The sequence below is a fragment of the Bombyx mandarina genome, chromosome 06 (assembly GCF_030267445.1).
Source record: "Bombyx mandarina strain Sakado chromosome 06, ASM3026744v2".
In the NCBI taxonomy this organism is placed as follows: Eukaryota; Metazoa; Arthropoda; class Insecta; order Lepidoptera; family Bombycidae; genus Bombyx; species Bombyx mandarina.
In genome coordinates, this window is record NC_143213.1 from 1,156,391 (window position 1) to 1,173,460 (window position 17,070).

The 17,070-nt window shown below is 43.7% G+C and overlaps 1 protein-coding gene across 1 annotated transcript in view; it reads left to right on the plus strand.

Moving 5' to 3' along the window:
* The first annotated feature begins 4,543 nt into the window (after positions 1-4,543).
* Positions 4,544-17,070, plus strand: part of LOC114240024 (lysosome membrane protein 2) — a 69,832-nt gene continuing 57,305 nt past the window's right edge. The window contains exon 1 of the mRNA XM_028170476.2: positions 4,544-4,695. The gene's annotated coding sequence lies outside the window, so the exon portion shown is untranslated. The remainder of the gene's footprint in view (positions 4,696-17,070) is intronic.

Here is a 17,070-nt window from a genome sequence, read left to right on the forward strand (position 1 = left end):
TTACAGCTTTTTATTTTAAAAAACTGTTTTCTCTCTGTATGAAAAGATCTTATCGATTAGAATGCTGAACACAATCAAACATTCCTTAATAACTCATTAGTACTACCGGGAATTTCAGCGATTCTAAACGATAAGATTTTTTCATAAAGAGAGTTATTAAAAATATTAAAATTACTAAAAAAGCCACCTGGTGGGGGGTAGGGAGACTAATAATCGACCGTAGCGACGCCTGCTGGACCAGGCTTTAACTAAAGCAAAAATAAAAATGAGAGTTGCGCATCTATCTCTAATATATTAAGTGTATAATCTATGGTAGGACCGCCGTTGTACTGTAAAATCTGAGACTCAGAACTCATGTCTCAAGGTGGCATTTACGCTGTCGATGTCTATGAGCTAAGGTAGGTAGCCATTTAACACCAGGTAGGCCGTCTAACCGCTTAAGCAATTAAAAACAAATGTTAAACCAAGACCAAACTTATTTCCATCGAAACTGTTCAAGCCATTGTGGGGATTACCCTGAACACATGCTACGACAAATATGTGTGAATGATCTTGTTATTTAAATAGTTGTCATTTATAGGTAAATCCTTATTTTTGAAAGAAAAAAAACTGCATCTAATTACTTTTTTATTGCCCTTGTAGGCAGACGAGCATACGGCCTCCCTGATAGTGAGTGGTTGGGTGATTACCGTCGCCTATGGACTTGCCAGGGTAATTAATGCCAGGAACAGAGCCAAGTCGCTGCCTACCAAAATAAGTGAAATGTCTAGCTTAATTTTGATAATTTTGAAGTCGTCGTGGCCTAAAGGATAAGACGTCCGGTGCATTCGTATGTAGCGATGCACCGGTGTTCGAATCCCGCAGGCGGGTACCTATTTTTCTTAATGAAATACACGTACTTAACAAATGTTCACGATTGACTTCCACGGTGAAGGAATAACATCGTGTAATAAAAATCAAACCCGCAAAATTATAATTTGCGTAATCACTGGTGGTAGGACCTCTTGTGAGTCGCGTGAGCCTTTAAGACGAGATTTAGAAACAGTCCTTTTCGGGAGGCAGTGACCTGTCTCTGGGCTCGTTAGCATGAGACGTCCGTCCGTTGCTTGCTTATTATACAAAAAAGGCAACATGCTATTGCGGTGGGGCAGCCGTAATAAACCCTAATTGAGACTAATATCACGGGTCAATGTAGTCGATAATGACTTTGCATTATGTGGGCTCGTAGTTAGTTTGTCGATGTTGGGCAATTAAAATAGAACTAAAAGTTCTAGTCTTCAAAACTCCACCTCTACTATTATGTAAGGGCAGATTGACTTATACAAAACTTTTAATTAGTTCGTTGATAAATTATGGTCATTTCTAATCAAATCAAATCAAAAAAAAATTATTCAACATAAATGAAAGTACATACTTGTTGAACGTCAAAAGAACTACCGCCAATTCACAAAAACTAGCCTCCGTCCTGAGAAGAATTGGCAAGAAACTCGCGGGCATGTCTTTTTTTTTTAATATTCGTTTTTTTTTTAAACATTCATTTTTACAATTAGTGTTACAACAAAAACAACATATATTATAACAATAAAATTTCATTCGCCATGTGCAAATTGCTGTTTGATTTTCTCATAAAAATAATAATATATCTACACAAGCGTAGATTGTCTGTGTAGCTTAACTTTGAAAAGTCATTTGAAATAAATATCATAATAGTAGTTTTGTAATTTTGGATGTAGTTTTTCAGACGTCGTTAGCGATTTTTTTAAAATGCATTTGAATCTCAGCCAAAATGAGATTCAAGTCTCGAGGTGAATGAAATGTTCACATTGTTGTGTCTAGCGGAGTGGCTATAAAAACCTCAGAGATTCCAAACTCTTCCTACAAAGTCGCAATGAATCATCAATGATAATTTAGCGCCGGACGTTCAATGCTTTGTTGGTCAACAGCAAAAAGCCCGGTACGACGTCATTAATAAAAAAAAAACATACCTTTCACCGGCTCATTGAATTAATTGAAAGACACGATTTTACAGTTGTAGCACTTCAAGTGGGGATTGTTAATTAACGCTGAGTAATTTATGCTTGTTCACATTGTGTCGCGTTCGCATGTGTTTGATTCTGAATGTAAACAGTTCTCCGGTGGTTACACTGCGTTTAACAGCAAGGCCATATGCAATTTTACAAGGTTCTTCATAAGTTCTCGTTGATAGACGAGCCAGCAATAACAAGGAATTCATAACCGGCTATGCTATAGCATTGAGAAATGTATCGGGCATATTCGGAGAAGCGCGGGGAGGTGCCAACTTTTTGTCTATTATCGCGGAGTGCTCATGCTCGGATTGCAGTTAAGCCATTGAGAGTTAGAACTTATGTTTCAAGGTTTGGAACTACAGGTTTGAGGAATAGCTTAGCACTAGACGCGCAGTGAGGACGATGCTCATAGAATGCGATAAAAAGTTATATTAAAAGATTTAACTTTTCACTTTAACGCGTAACTTTAACTTTAACGATTTAACTTTAACGAGTAACTTTTCTCCTACATATTCACTGATAGCCTAAGGGGCTATTTCAGGTATATGCGTATGGGTAGGTGAGCTCACAGGTTCAACCTGAAAGAATTTGTTAACCCTACCTCTGCAAAAGCAGTGCTTCGCTTATTCTACCACCGGATCGGAATCGCGACCTACTGATACGATCCGGCGAGAAATTCAGTGGGCTGTCTATGGGTTAGTTCGCTTAGGACGGTGACCGGTGCTTGAAGATACCAAAAGCACCGAGGTTGCATCTCGGGGATTGACGAATATTGCAATATTCGATGAGACAGGTTTTATCGCTAAAAGCGAGCCCTTTCAGACAAGTGTTTTTTCCTTCTTTTTGTTGTTATTGCTTAGATGGGTAGACGAGCTCACAGCCCACCTGGTGTTAAGTGGTTACTGGAGCCCATAAACAACTACAACGTAAATGCGCCGCCAACCTTGAGGCATAAGTTCTAAGGTGTCAGTATGGTTACAACGGCTGCCCCACCCTTCAAACCGAAACGCATTATTGCTTCACGGCAGAAATAGGCAGGGTACCCGTGCGGACTCACAAGAGTTCCTACCATCAGTAAAATTCTGAAAAAAATACAGCAGGTCTGTATGTGTTTTAATCTTATAACTAATTTATCTGTAGATTAGTGTAGGTTAGCGAAATCTTTTCACGTAATTTCGAGAATTTTTACGAATGACTTCCACGATGAAGGAATGACATCGAGTAATAAAAATTTAAATAAAACACGCAAAAATTTTAATTTGTGTAATGACTGGCGGTATTGTGTCTCGTGAGTCCACATGGGTAGGTACCACCATGCTGCCTATTTCTGCCGTGAAGCTGTAATGCGTTTCGGTTTGAAGGGTGGAGCAGCCGTTATGCTGTAGAATTAGAACTCATGTCTGAAGTTGGGTGGCGCATTTACGTTGTGGATGTCTATGGGCTCCAGTAACCACTTAAAACCAGGTGGGCTGTGAGATCGTCCATCCATGTAAGCAATAAAATAAAAAACAAGAAGCAGGGTTCAAATTCGGCAGATATTAAACTCTTTTTTTCTTCTGCAGATAATTCCTTGGAGCTGGGTTTACGCTTATACGGATTTTTACCTACGGATGGTTCTGGAGTCACTTGTGCAGCTCAACGTTTCTCCAATTGTCATTTACGACCCTAATTAAAGTTCTGAAATGAGCCTTTAAAGTTATCCAATGGCTTGATCAAATCTCTTGGAGCCTCTGGGTCTACGTAAAGATGTTTTCATAGGTCTTTTCTGCCACGTACCTTCCGGGTTTGAAATTAAATCCCCTATATGGTATTTCCTGAGCACTGTCACATGTCCTTCTGTAAAAGAGACTTGCGAAGAATACTTAGCCGTAGGCAGCGGCTTGGCTGTACCCCTGGCATTGCTGGCGTCTATTAGCGACGTAATCGCTCATAATCAGGTGGGCCGTATGCTCGTCTGTCAATGGTAAAAAAAAACAACACAATGTTCTTAAGAGAGCGAACAATGACACCGCCTATAGTCAGATTGTCTGGTGAGATATAAATTTTTAATAAAACCATTTACGAGACATAAAAATTTATGTTATGAAATGGGTAATTAATTCAATAGTGTTGTTTTTTTTTTACAAAAAGCGCATTATATTTCGCGCGGGAGTTTATTGCATTCCAAAAGACATTCGTGCGAGCTTTTTAATCGCGGCTAAACGACTTAACGTCCTTCTCAAAAGCTACGTGATCACCGAAGCTCTTGGCCACTACAATGTGAATGACATTGCTTGCATTAAAACGCGAGGTAATTTTCAAATGCTTATTTTTTATAAGAGCTTTCGAATAGTTTAATCAAAGTGTAATGTCACATAAATTTCACACATTAATTGGACCTTCCTGAATGACGTACGAAGAGAAACATCATTAATTATGAATACGTCACAAATACGAAAGGTTCAAACAAGTTCTGGTGAAAAAGGTCGAGATAATTTTACTAATATATTACACGTATGAACGGATGTTTGGGGATCATTTTAAGATTGTTTTTCTGCGGCATCGCTTGTGTTAAGTTTAACTGAATTTTGCTTGGTAATTTTAAGATTTAAGGTTCAATGTTTTAAGTGTTATTTTCAATTGACATCTCGGCCGGCGTTTTGGTTTAAATTAATTTGGGGGACTACTGGTGAGTACGATGAATTATTTTTTTAGATTAAATAAAAAAAAACAGCTTTTGTTTAAAAAAAAATTAAAGTGTTTGAAATAAAATAATCAATTTTGATTGTTTTATTTTATTTATTATATGGAATTTCTACGGATTATGCATAATTTACATTAAAAATATGTTACTTGAAAAAATTAACATCACTATTTTAGTTTAGTTGTTAACAATAATATTCTATATTTGTAGTCTTTATTGAAATTATTATAAATGTAAACAAAACAATTTGTGATTCCAAGAACAAAATATTTTTTTTAAATATAAGAATGGTATTTCGGAGAAAAAATTTCCTTTCAAAGAAAATTTATATTTTTTAAAGGTCAAATGACGAAGAAATTTGCATTGAGCATGCATGAAAAAAAAAACCGAACATTTTTCTTCATTCTAGAGACCATTCTCTAGAATGGTCGAAATAGGTGTATATTTTTTTCGCGATACAGTTCTTGTGGTTATCCCTGAAGCACTTTAAAATTGAAAAAATATTTTTATTGCTCAATCATTGCAACGAAGCCATAACAACATTTTTGTTCGAACCTCCTGCAACATGTCACAATGACAAGCTACTACGGGACCCTCATTTTGTTAAATTAATACGTGAAGCAAAAACTTTGTATCCCTTTTTACGAAAATTGCGCTGATGGAGGAGTATGAAATTTTCCACACTTATAGAGAATATAGAGAAGAAGTGCACAATGCTAATATTTTTTTAACATAATGCCTAAAAGATACATTAAATCAATAAAGAAAACATTACACACACTACATACCATGTATTCGACGCACACACGCATGCAAACTATTTATTGTCAAAATTTTGTTCTTGACGTCTGTGGTCAAATTGAGTATAGATTAATTATTGTTTGTCTTTATTAATATTTTTCTACAGTATAGTCTTGGCGTTGAAAATACAATCATAATAGTGTACAAACTTACAATTCTAATTAATTATAGTCGAATTTCGACTACTGCGGGATCTCTAGTTTTGTTAAATTCTCAGGCTTAGTGTAGCAATTTTCGCTACTGGAGTAGAGCGCCCTATATGAGCGCCTACAAGGGCAATAAAAAAATATGATAAATAGTGATGACGCAGCCTTCTTTAAGTGAGACTTTTAAATGCATTTTGACGGTTGTGTGGGCAGCCGATTGCTATTGCCCCTGACATTGGTGTTGTCCATGAGGCAAGCTCTAACGACCGGTCTGGCCGCGGACTCGCCTGCCTTCGATAGCAATCTAAAACATGCAATCATTTTGTTATGCCTATAAATGAGATATTTTTTTATTGCTTAAATGCGTTAGTGAGCTCACTGCCCAATCGGTGTTAAGTGGTTACCGGAGCTCATAGACATCAACAAAGAGACATGAGTTATAAGTCTTAGTTTTACAGTAAAAGAGCTGCATCCCTTTTTATTTTTTATTTATTGCTAAACCGGGTGGACGAGCTCACAGCCCACCTGGTGTTAATTGGTTACTGGAGCCTATAAACATCTACAATGTAAATGCGCCACCCACCTTGAGATATAAGTTCTAAGGTCTCAGTATACTTAGTCAGGCCATAAATACTGTTACAATAAAAAATAATAAAAAATCTATTGCAAATAAAATTTAATACTTTTACAGTGTGTTAGTTTAATACATAAATATAAAACAATTTAAAGTATAAAAAGCTTATTCGAAGTGGTCTCCATTGGCTGCAATACAGTCCTTTCAACGTTGAGGCCAGTTATCAATAAAAGCACGCACTCTTTCCATGGGAAAATTTTTCACTGCCAATCGTACGGATTGTTTTAGGGACTCCAAATTATCATGGCGTTTAGAGCAAGCCGTACTCTCTAAGCCTGATCATAAATCACAATCCAGCGGATCAAGATCGGGACTAGACGACGGCCAGTTTTCAGCTCTGATGAAGTCCGAAACGTTCGTTTCCAACCAAGACTGCGTAGACCGAGCTTTATGACCTGGCGCCGAGTCTTGCTGGAAGGACCATTCTTGATTATTGAACATGGTGTTGTTAAGGTGCTTCACTACCTTCTCAAGAATGGTATCTTGATACACTTGTGCCAATGTTTTGATACCTTTTTCACAAAACTATGGCTCAGTCACTCCTTCATAGCTAATACCCCACCAAACCATCACTGAAGTCGGATAGTGCCCACGTTGCACTCTGTCGACTAATTGGGAAGCTTCCTTAGAGCTTTGAGCATAAATACAGTTATTCTGTTTATTAAAATGTTGCTGAATTGTAAAAATTTTCTCATTCGTAAACAAAATTTTTCTATGACCTTCCTTTGCGTACCGCTTCAGTAGTTGTTTCGATTTTACCACCCTATTCTCTTTTAAATTATCAGTTAAGAAATGACCAGTACGTCTCGTATAGGCTGCTAGTCCTGAGTCATCTTTTAAAATGCGCGACATGGTTCTAGGTGCTATCTTCATCTCCCGAGATACAATCTTTTGCTTTCGGACAGGATTTCTTCGAATTCTTTCCCTTACTGCTTTGACCACCTTTTTCGTACGAACTCTACGTGGACGACCAGATCTTTTTCTGTCACAAACAGAGGAGGTCTCATTGAACCTATTAATAGCCCAGTACACAAACATTTTACTAATACCAAGCGTATGGAGAGTTTTAAAAATTGCATTTGGCTCCATACCTACTTTGTGTAATGCAATCACAGCGTTTCGGTTCTCTTTATCACCCCACTCCATTTTAATATCGCAAAATATTGTGTAGTACAATGTATTGGCGCCAAAATGAGAAAACTCAATGAGCAATCATATAAAAATGACAGATTCCAAATTCAAATGTAATATTTTGTATGTATTTGACACACAGACGTATGCATACTATTTATTTATTGTCAAACTTTTGTTCTTGACGTCTGTGGTCAAATTGAGAATAGATTAAATATTGTTTGTCTTTATTAATATTTTTCTATAGTGTAGACTTGACGAAATTTGTGTTATAGAAGTATAATAGTCTTTGAAAGTAGAATCATAATAGTGTATAAACTTATAATTTCAATTAATTATAGTCGAATTTCGACTACCGGGCGACCACTAGTTTTAATAAATTTGAATTAAAAATAGTGTAAGGAAAAATTATTTTATTGTAAAAAAAGCGTGGGGTGCATGGTATCAGTAGTTATAAATATTTTATGAACAGATATGAGTAGAAGGGTTATTTTGATAATATCTTGAAAAGCAGATTAGGAGTTTTAACATTGGATGCGTAGGGACGGCTGCTTACCACAGTGCTACTTACTTTTAGACAGGCAGGGAGACATTTCGTTTTAAAGAGATAGATAGAAAGAGATAGAGATGGTAGAACCTCTTGTAAGTCCACGCGGGTACGTACCACCCCCTGCCTATTTCTGCCGTAAAGCAGTAAATGCGTTTCGGTTTGAAGGGTGGGGCAGCCGTTGTAACTACTTAGTCTGGCCATAAATACTGTTACAATTAAAAATAAACAAAATATTACATTTGAATTTGGAATCTGTCATTTTTATATGATTGCTCATTGAGTTTTCTCATTTTGGCGCCAATACATTGTACAATATTTTGCGATATTAAAATGGAGTGGGGTGATAAAGAGAACCGAATCGCTGTGATTGCATTACACAAAGTAGGTATGGAGCCAAATGCAATATTTAAAACTCTCCATACGCTTGGTATTAGTAAAATGTTTGTGTACCGGGCTATTAATAGCTGCAATGAGACCTCCTCTGCTTGTGACAGAAAAATATCTGGCCGTTCACGTAGTGTTCGTACGAAAAAGGTAGTCAAAGCAGTAAGGGAAAGAATTCGAAGAAATCCTGTCCGAAAGCAAAAGATTGTATCTCGGGAGATGAAGATAGCACCTAGAACCATGTCGCGCATTTTAAAAGATGACTCAGGACTTGCAGCCTATAAGAGACGTACTGGTCATTTCTTAGCTGATAATTTAAAAGAGAATAGGGTGGTAAAATCGAAACAACTACTCTACGCAAAGGGAGGTCATAGAAAAATTTAGTTTACGGATGAGAAATTTTTTACAATTGAGCAACATTTTAACAAACAAAATTACCGTATTTATGCTCAGAGCTCTAAGCAAGGTTCCCAATTAGTCGACAGAGTGCAACGTGGGCACTATCCGACTTCAGTGATGGTTTGGTGGGGTATTAGCTATGAAGGAGTGACTGAGCCATCATTTTGTGAAAAAGGTATCAAAACATCGGCACAAGTGTATCAAGATACCATTCTTGAGAAGGTAGTGAAGCCCCTTAACAACACCATGTTGAATAATCAAGAATGGTCCTTCTAGCAAGACTCGGTGCCAGGTCATAAAGCTCGGTCTACGCAGTCTTGGTTGGAAACGAACGTTTCAGACTTCATCAGAGCTAAAGACTGGCCGTCGTCTAGTCCCGATCTTAATCCGCTGGATTATGATTTATGGTCAGTTTTAGAGAGTACGGCTTGCTCTAAACGACATGGTAATTTGGAGTCCCTAAAACAATCCGTACGACTGGCAGTGAAAAATTTTCCCATGGAAAGAGTGCGTGCTTTTATTGATAACTGGCCTCAACGTTGAAAGGACTGTATTGCAGCCAATGGAGACCACTTCGAATAAGCTTTTTATACTTTAAATTGTTTTATATTTATGTATTAAACTAACACACTGTAAAAGTATTAGATGTTATTTGCAATAGAATTTTTTGTTTTTTCCTTTGTCTTAGTATTTATGGCAAGTCTAGGTATTTACCAAGACACGTGAGGTCGAAGTTTATACAAGCTGTTCCGCTCCTCAAAAATAATTTTACAAATAAATTCATTTTAATTATATAATAGAAACATATTTCTCATTGTAATTTTTTATTAAAATTCGTTAATTTGAATACAAAACCGAAATAAACGTATAAGGCGACACTTTGTTCCCATGTCGGAATCTATTTTTTTTAATAATAACGACTAAATGCTTTACTGCACAAATTCAACAAAATGCTTGTTTAATATCTTCGTAGTCAATTAAATATGCATTATCAAGGATAATACAAAAAAGAACAGTTCGTCGTCAGATCTTGATAAGTATTAAATGAAACTAAATGACAAGCTGTCAATAAAAAAGAAACATTGAAATCTGTTCAGCTACAAAAAAGTTGTATATTATGGTAACACATGAAAAAATACAATCGTACTGATGATCTCCTCTTTTGTTTTGAAGACGGTTAAAAATATAATACGACGGTTAAGGGCTATTTGGTCTAAGCGAATTTTTTACAAAAAAAATTTTAACTGCCATTTATGGCTGTCAAATTTGGAAAAGATATAATAAAAGAAAAACTTCTACGGGTACTTGAATAAGGTAAGCCTAATTGAAGTTCAAGTTAAAAATGTCGTATAGTTGATGCTAATACCAAATAAAACGGACTTTTAATTACAAAGTTAAATCGCGAAAAGAGAAATGTCGCTTAAAACAGCCTTTAATCTCTCGAATAGTAAATACATTATGGGGCGGACTTAGAGAACCTCATGTTCTCACATCGTGGTGTCTATTATGTAATAGTTTAATTTATAATATGTTCATGTTCTTCGGTCTTCGCTTAGACGTACTAAGTGATTAATTGACGTTACTTTTTAACCGACTTCAAAAAAGGAAGAGGTTCTCAATTCGACTGTATTTTTTTATTGCTTAGATGGGTGGACGAGCGATAGAAAAATTGGCACCCGCCTGAGATTCGAACACAGGTGCTTCGCTCAACACGAATACACCGGACGTGTTAGCCTTTAGGCCACGATGACGACTTCATTTTTACGATTTACATTCATGGCATTGCAGACGATCGTGTGCCAGTGACGGTAACCACTCACTATCAGGTGGGGCGTATGCTCGCATGCCTACAAGGGCAGTGAAAAAAAAATTTCAACTTGGAGTTCATTGATATAAAAAATTTTGCTCATAGCAATTAAGCTACGCGATTTTTATTAACTGAATTGAATTTCAAATCACAAGACACAGACACACACTCATACACACGCACACAAATAAATGTTTACAAGTAACAAGCGCTGTCTATATTAACAGTGCATAATTAAGATACCAAAAATAATTAAGCTATCGACTTCACATAATTACAATGTGTGTATAATACAGACTGCTAATAGTAACATTTTATAATTATTATACTTAACTAATTTATTTGAGCTTTCGTAAAGCTTAACGGCCACGAAAATAGAACGGCGCAGACATGAGATTTATCTCTACTACAAAACTGTTTAAATATGTCTTTGTGTATGCTAGAATGATACGTGCCGCATATTAAAACAACTAGATATTGAGGTCCATAGACATCACGACGTGATCCTATCGACCTCAGAACGTGAGGTTAAAGTCGCTGGGAAAATAATTCCGGAGACAGATTAGATAGAAATCTGTCCTGGGGATCGGGTTTTTAATTAATACGAGATCGCTGGACCATTTCAAGGAATTCCTTAGAAAACTTATTAAAGTCGCTTTGTAGGCACAAAGGCTCCCAATATTTTGTAATACTCAAAAAAAAATATTACAGACCTAACCTGGAATATCCTTTTGAGGAATTCACAGACCTAATAAACACAGTTAATTTAATTGGGAAACTACACATTAGGTTGATAGCAAATGGAAATTCAGGTACGATGCTGTCATACGTCAGTGCCGAAGAAGAAGAAGGGTCGTCGTACCCCCTTTCGGGGGCACGGAACGGGCCTCGGGGCAAACCCCACTGCCCGGAACGAAGCTCCCTGCCACACAGGGCAGGGGTGAAGTGTTTGCAAGACGGGATTAGGGGGGGCTGTTCGTATGCGCGTTCGGCGCACTCCACATCGACCAAATATATACATAAACATAATACGATGGGCTTGATCTTAAGCGACGGATTGATGCCCGCGGAGGAGTCACCCCGGCGCCGGCTGCTGTCCTCTGCTTGATTTTTTTTTTTTTTTTTTTTTTTTTCCTACTTACTACTAACTATAACTAACTAAAACTAAACTACGATACTAACTATTAACTACTACTATTTACAATATATACAAAGCGGGACAACAGTCAGCACCGTGGGGCCCGCCACCGGCCCCATGCCGCGGCCCCACCTCTACAAGTCAGAGGGGGAGCCGCGGCACTAGTTTGGCGCTCACCCGCTAAGGGCTCCCCAGAAGGGGAAGACCGTCGCGGGGAGGGACCGACGTAAATCACTCCCCTTAAGGTGGAGTGGTCCACCCAAACGGGCGGTAGAAATGGGTCCCCATAGGGGGGCACCCCAACAGTGTGGGGGGAGATGAAGAGTGTGGACAGCTCAGTCCCATGGGGGCACTCATTATGAGCACTCCCATATCACTCCGGTTAAGCCGACTATCTTACCATAGCCGGGGGTTCCAGTAGCTCCCTTGGTAGCGCCCTACCATCAGGTGGTCTGGCGTGCAAGGGAGCTATATTGTGGAGATGCTCGCGGGGTCCACCGTCAGCCCGCTCGTACATATTACGAGCTAGCCTCCGAATGAACTCCTCGAGCGACTCCACATCTAGATCCCGGGCGATTACGTCATTTCTGACGTAACGCCCTGCTCCGACTATCGTGCGAAGAGCCAGATTCTGCTGGGCCTGTAACTTCACCCGCATGATCTGCGGGATGAGGTGATACCAGGCCGCAGCTGCGTACGTGATACGGGAACGAACATACGTCTTGTAAATGCCGAGTCTAGTCCTGGTCGGCAACCTGGAGGCCAACACCGGCCGGAGGAGAAACCTCGCATAGCGGGCGGCCGTCAACGCCGACTTGGCGTGGGCGGTCATCCTCAAACTCCGGTCGATATTGACTCCCAGGTATCGGACACTGGGCCTAAACTCGACATTGACTCCACGGAGACTGAGCTGTCCTGGGACGACTCTTGTGCGGACCGGACCGAAGAGGATAGCCGCGGTCTTCCCCACGTTGACCGCGACCCTCCATCGGTCCAGCCACTGGGGCAGTAGGTCCAACAGCCTCTGCATCCTCGAAATGGCCGCAGAGGGGAAATTTGAGGACGCAAAGTAGGAGCTGTCGTCGGCAAACAGCGCCAACTTCACGTCGGCTTCCCACGCTTGGAGGTTGCCCTCAAGCGTGGGAATGTCGTTGGTGTAGAGAGCGTAGAGGACTGGTGCCAGGACGCTTCCCTGGGGAACTCCGGACGTGACTGGGCGCACCGACGACTTTGCGCCCTCGACCGCGACAAGGAAGGATCTTCCCTCCAGGTACGACCCCAGCAGTCGCACATAGGCGTGCTGGAGGTCCGTGTTCTGCAACAGCTTGTAGACCAGTCCCGCATGCCAGACACGGTCGAAGGCCTTCTCGATATCGAGAAAGACTGCGGCCGTGTACTGGCGCGCGTTGGACCGATCCGCCAAGTGGTGCATAACGCGGACCAATTGCAGCGTTGTCGAGTGACCGCTGCGAAACCCGAATTGCTCGGGTCTGAGAAGGATGTGCGGCGACACCCTTCTCAGCAGCAGCCGCTCGAACAACTTGCCCATATGCGACAGCAGAGTGATCGGACGATAACTGGAGGGATTTCTCCTATCCTTGCCGGGTTTGGGCAGGGCAATAACCTTGCCCAATTTCCAAGTTCCCGGGAAGTGTCCTGTGGACAGAATGGAATTGAACAGTCGTGTCATGCATGACACGACCGTTTCGGGGAAGTGGAAAAATGCGAGGGAGGGAATACCGTCCTCGCCCGGCGCCTTGCGCCTCTTCATCCGCTTGATGGAGAGGCGCAATTCACTGGAAGTGATGAAATCACCATCTCCCAACGGTGGCACCGGGGAGGAGAGTAGGCTTGCTACGCTCTCTTCCACCCATTGGTGGAATGCGGCCTCTGAGGGTGCAGAGTTATTTGGAGCGAACTGCCGCTCCAGCATTACGGCCAGGACATCGGCGCGGGCCTGAGCCGAGAAGCATCGGTTGCCCCTCTCGTCCACGAGTGGACAAGTCGGGGCAGGCCGATTTGAGAGCTGGCGGCAAAGTCGGTGGAGGGACACGGACGAGGGGTCCTCACGGGCCTCCTCGATCCGTTCCTCCCACGCATAGCCCCGATAGGAGCTAATCTTCGCCGCCAACTCCGCTTCCAGTTCATTAAGCTCGCGCTTGATCCTGGGACAACGAGTTGTCGCCCAGAGCCTCCTCAGGCCCCTCTTCCGGCGAATAATCGCTTTCAGATGGGCCGGGAGTATACCTCTGGGCCCGCCGCTGGGCACAAGAGTCGTCGCCTGGTCGATCGCTCCCCTGATGGAGTCGACAAGGCGGACTGCCGCGTCATCGACCCCCTCAGGGGTGTTGGGGTCCTGAATTGCGGGAAGGTCGACTAGGCGTCTCTTAAAGAGCTCCCAGTCGACCTTCGGTCGTAGGGGCGAGGTCGCAACCCGGGTGAGCCCCATTCCCAGAGTGACCAGGATAGGGAGATGGGGGGTACCCAGGTCGTACAGTGCCTCAATAGTTAAGGGGCACCGTAGCCCCTTATGAACGCACACATCCAACACGTCGGGCTGGAGTTGCGCGGCGGTCGGAATGTGCGTGGGTTCGTCGGGGCCGACCACAGAGTAGTCGCCCCTATCGGCATCTTCTAACAGCCGCCTGCCCACTGCTGAGTTCAGTCGGGAGCCCCACGCGACGTGCTTCGCGTTGAGGTCCCCGACCAGCAGAGCTGGGCGGCTGTCGCAATTCAGGACCCGTCTTATGTCCCCGGGGTGGAAATCAGGCCCCGGGGGTCTATACGCGGCATAAACCCGCATATCTCCCTCCGAGGTGTGGATCCTCACACCGATCGACCTTGTCGATGTGAAGGCCAGCAAATCCAACTGATCATGCACCACGTCTCGCCTGACGAGCGCCGCAGTGCCCCTGAACGGCGTCCCGGCAGGACTCACCTCGTCACGTCGGTACATGAAGTAGTTTGGAATCCTGAACACATCCCGAGGACGTAGCTTGGTCTCGCCCAGGAGCACAACCTCAGGGTTGTACTCCCGGGCGAGAACCAAGAGATCGTTCTTGCGGGTTTTTACCCCGCCGGGGTTCCAATAAATGATGCGCAGTTCCTGGCTAGCCATTGAACTGCGCAATCATTCGGTAGAACCCCGACAAGAGAGCCCCGAAAGGGCTGGCTCCCGAGGCGATCTCGCGGATCACTCCGGAGACCACCTCGGACAATTTTTCCCAGAGCGCGAGAAGCCCTGCAGCAAAGCCGGCAGGCTGTGAGGCCTGCCAACCGCTGCGCTGCTCGCGCTGAGGGCGGGGGGGAAGAGGGGGCAGAGTATTGCCCAACGGCTCAGGTTGAGCTTGAGGCAATGTTTGGGGCAATGTTTGTCCCTCCAGTTGTGGAGGGTTAGGGTCGGCAGTTACGTTGGCTTCCATGGCCTCATGAAGTTGTTGGTCCACTTCCATGTTTCTGGCGCTGCTCTCTCTCGCCATTTTCTTCAAGAGTTTCTTCCTCTCCTTCTTTTTTTTATTTTTAATTTTATTTTTTTTTGATTTAGGGGCTGAGCCGGCTGTCTGGCGAGTGTCGTGGGCTGTGGTGACAGCTATAATTTGGGCTCGGCCACGAGGAGTGGGGTTGGACGTTTTGGTCTGTCGCGGCGGGTTGGCCTGCGCCATCAGCGTGGCCGCTGACGGCGCTGCCTCCACTACCGAGACAGACGGAATGGTACTAGGAGGGGGAGGGGCTGGGGTTTGGGAAGATTTCCCTTTCCCCTTCCCCTTCCCCTTAGGGATGGGAACAGGTGCGACTGGAGCCGGGACATTCCTGGGCCGAGGCACCGGTGGTGCAGGAGGGGGGATGGTTACTCCCATCATCCTGGCCCTCTTGCGGTAGACCACACACCGCCGATCGATGGCGGCGTGGTCCTTCCCGCAATTTGCACAGGATAATGGGCCATCCCTTGGCCTCGGGCAGTCCGCCACAATGTGCTCGCCGGCACATCGAACGCAGCGGACCGCACGGTGACAATTGGTGGACGCGTGACCGAAGGCCTGGCAGCGGTGACACTGCGCAGGTCCTCGGTTTGGACGCCATCCCTCAACCGTCACCCCCGGCAAGTACATCAGTTCATTCACTGAATACAGCCGGGCGAGGTCACCCTTGGAGAGGTGGTCCAAGGCCACGAAGAAAACGCAGCCCTGTCTCCCTCTCTTGGCCCGGATACACCGGGCATGTCGAGCAGGAAAGCCCAGCTCCTTGAGGGCGTTCGTAACTTCCGCCGCATCGGTGTCGGAAGGGAGACCCCGGACGGCCACCTTCGAGGGTATTTCCTCCGACAGCGCATAACAGAACCATTTAATGGTTTTGTCTGCGGCGGAGGCCCTCGAAAGATAGTCCTGGATCACCCTGTACTCCTCCGCCGATGACGGCAGGAAGCGGAAACCGGCGCCGTGGGGTCTGGCAGAAGGAGCCCTACCGAGGCGCTCCCTAATGGCTGCCATATGGCGAACCCAGTTCGGGAGGGCTTCCACCATGATAGGTGGATGCCGGCGGAGCTCCTCCTGGACCCGACCCCTCGGCCTCGGGGGAGGAGGGACTTGGGTTTGGGTGGGTCTGGGGCGAGTACCCACTGGGGGTTGGGATGCGGCTATGGTCGCATAAGATGTTGAGGGAGTGGGTTGGTACGGGTTAGGGACCTGTTGAGCTTTAGTGGACTCGAGATCCATATACCTGGTTGAATCCAGGTTGCCCGCCGTGCCGCTTAGGGCGGGGGCACCTCGAGTTGGATCCACTGGGATAGGGGATATGGTCGGGGAAGGGGATCGAGGAGGGGATCTGAGTTGGCGTGGGGCTAGACGTCAGTGCCGAGCGGAATTTATTTGAGATGATCTAATCTTTGGTCGTTGGTCGAGTGGTTGGAACGTAACGTTTACTGGTGGTAGGACCTCTTGTGATTACTGGTGGTAGGACCTCTTGTGAGTCCGCACGGGTAGGTACCACCGCCCCGCCTATTTCTGCCGTGAAGCAGTAGTGCGTTTCGGTTTGAAGGGTGGGGCAGCCGTTGTGACTATACTGAGACCTTAGAACTATATCTCAAGGTGTGTGGCGCATTTACGTTGTAGATGTCTATGGGCTCCAGTAACCACTTAACATCAAGTGGGCTGTGAGCTCGTCCACATATCTAAGCAATAAAAAATAAATAAAAAAAAACTACTGGATCCAGGTTCGATTACCAGGATATAATTGACCTAAGCGTATTTATTTTTGTTCAATTCGCTCAGTGTGCGAGTGCTTGGTTTTGAAACCGCTTAAATTTCATGGCCAGTGTCAAAAACGTTCGTGTATTGGAAAGGATTTCGTTGTAACTGCTCACGGTCAATGTCG